The sequence below is a fragment of the Puntigrus tetrazona genome, chromosome 14 (genome assembly GCF_018831695.1).
Source record: "Puntigrus tetrazona isolate hp1 chromosome 14, ASM1883169v1, whole genome shotgun sequence".
NCBI lineage: Eukaryota > Metazoa > Chordata > Actinopteri > Cypriniformes > Cyprinidae > Puntigrus > Puntigrus tetrazona.
The window spans coordinates 20,195,599-20,198,098 of record NC_056712.1 but is presented as its reverse complement, the minus strand read 5'-3'; the positions used below and the strand labels follow the sequence as shown (position 1 = coordinate 20,198,098).

The 2,500-nt window shown below is 35.8% G+C and overlaps 1 protein-coding gene across 5 annotated transcripts in view; it reads left to right on the top strand.

The window, feature by feature from the left end:
• enox2 (ecto-NOX disulfide-thiol exchanger 2) overlaps positions 1-2,500 on the top strand; it is a 385,733-nt gene that overhangs the window by 243,062 nt on the left and 140,171 nt on the right. The gene's annotated exons all lie outside the window — the stretch shown is intronic.

Genomic DNA, 2,500 nt, shown 5'->3' with positions numbered 1-2,500 from the left:
CGCTAATCATTAAGAGTTGCCTTGTTCTTTATGATTCAGAGATTATAGTTTTGTGTTTGTTTTATGATTGTTATAAAACATGCTTTTATTGAATAAAGACTATATTTATACACTTAACGGTTCTATGCGTATGCAGTTGTGTAAGTGTGTGTGTGTGTGTGTGTGTGTGTGGTACAGGTAAACCTCATAAAAACCAGAAAAAAGAAGAACTAATACTTTATGAAGTCAAGTCATATTTATTTATATAGAGCTTTTAACAGTACAGACTGTGTCAAAGCACTGAACAATATTAAACTGGAGAATATAGTAATAGAAATGTATAATAACAAGATTAAACACTTTTTGGGAAACATGGAAACCCAACGTGTGTGTGTTTAATAGCTTTGACCGTTTCCATTTCCGTGTGGTCATTTTACCTTTAAGACCTATATAAACGTCCTGTGAATAATACATGCTCATAATCTTCGGCACACACTTAAGACTTTTATCATCCTGAACAGTAAACTTCAAAAGCATTTTTAATTCGCCAATACGATCGTTCATTAAAAGCACTTTTCCTTTATCCAATGTGTTTTGGAGATCACAGTTTCAAGATGCCAACCGGAAAGAGACCTTTGAGAGCTCCAGAGATGTTTCTATCACAAATAAAATTTTGTATTATTTAAGATGTATCATATTTATCCACATATATAGACCAAATGATTTTGGTGTGATTTGACTTTGATTTGAATTGATGGAAAAATATATGCATACTGCGGAAATTTAATTCACAAATGTAATTTGACCGTGACATAAAGACAAATTTTACTCGTTTTAAAATCGCTACCTGTATCACCTTTTTCATAAACGCGAACGTAACGGAACTTCCGTTTCCTTGGCCGCAGTAACGAAACGAGTAACGAACGACGTGCAGTAAACGGTAAACCCGTTTGGGCTAGAAACCAGTGTGTTCGCGTTTAAGATAATACACTAAAATAATATGATAGGATACACAAATGTGCAATATCAAGCAGCAAAATGAGCGGTTTTGTACAGCTAAAAATTACTGGAAGCAAATGAGACCGAAGCAAGACCCATAGAGTTTATTTTAAAATTGATATACATAATATTATTATTTTATTAAATTATATATATATATATATATATATATATATATATATATATATATATATATATATATATATATATATATATATATATATATATATATATTATTATTATTTTTTTTAAGAGAAATTATTTAAAAAAATGTAGGCGAACTATTTTAAAGTCTAAATCTATGGATGTGAATTTCATTATTATTTTTGTTTGTCTCTTTCATTTGTGTTATTGTCCTCGTATGTCGTTGTTCTAAAGATTGCAATAAAAAAAGACAAACTCAAAAAAAAAAAGCCTCCGTTTTTTTACTGTACTGGAAGGACTTTTATGTTGTCTCGTGTTTACCCATCATTCTCGTCGGAGCGGAAGCAGCGGGTGAAGCAGCGAAGCTCCAGCCGCAGAAGCAGCGCTCAGAATCGGCCACACACCGGCTGACATGCCGCGGGGATGATGGCTGCCTTCGGCATTCTGAGCTACGAACACAGGCCTCTTAAACGGCTCCAGACTCATCCTCCGGACGTCTACCCGCAGGACCCGAAGCAAAAGGAGGTTAGGCGACTTTCTCTTCCTCTGTAGCGACATTTAATATTTAAATAGCGAATTAAAGTGTGTTTTTCGGGGCTGTCGAGATTGTGCCCCGCCGTCAGCTAACGGCCAATAACAATGAAACCAACGGCTTCGTTAGCTCCGCAGAAAAACAACATTTATGCCTCAGATGATTTCGCTCTCAATCTGCGGTTGTTATCGCAGACGGTTAAAGAGTGGAAACGGTCGTTTTATTTGTAAACCCAGCGTTAAAAACGAGTCGAGAATCTGTATTTACCGTGCTTTTTATTTAAAGCCCTTTCGTCGTTACAGTGCCATTTAAAAGGGCCTCGTATAAAACCTACGACCGCTATTAATCATAATTTTATGTATTTTAAGAAAGAAATAAAGCCGCGTTGCTTGCAAATAAATACGAAAGACGTAAACAAACCCATTGGCCCGCTAGTACTGCGAGGATGTGTATGTTTGTTGACAACTCCTTATGAATTGATTTGTTTCTGATGGATGCGTTTTAAAACCCAGCTAGGTAACATTTCCTAGCAACACGGGTTCGTAAAGTATTTCGTACGGTAATGATCTCTTCATGCACAGGAAAAAATAGACTGTGTACGTGCCTGTGTTGACTAAAATGCCTTTAGGGGCTGTTTAGCCAGACACAGTCTCACTTGTCAGCAGATCCATATGAAAGTGTATTTAAATATCTGTTTTATTTTATAAAGTGCACGTTAAGTCGCATTTTGGAGCATTGGTTGTAATCTTATCACGGTTCCTGCAGCTTTTTCTGAATTCTGTTTGTTTGCATGCATTGAGAGTTGACTGAGTGATTAAATCTCTGGCATTTGATTAACTCTCCATC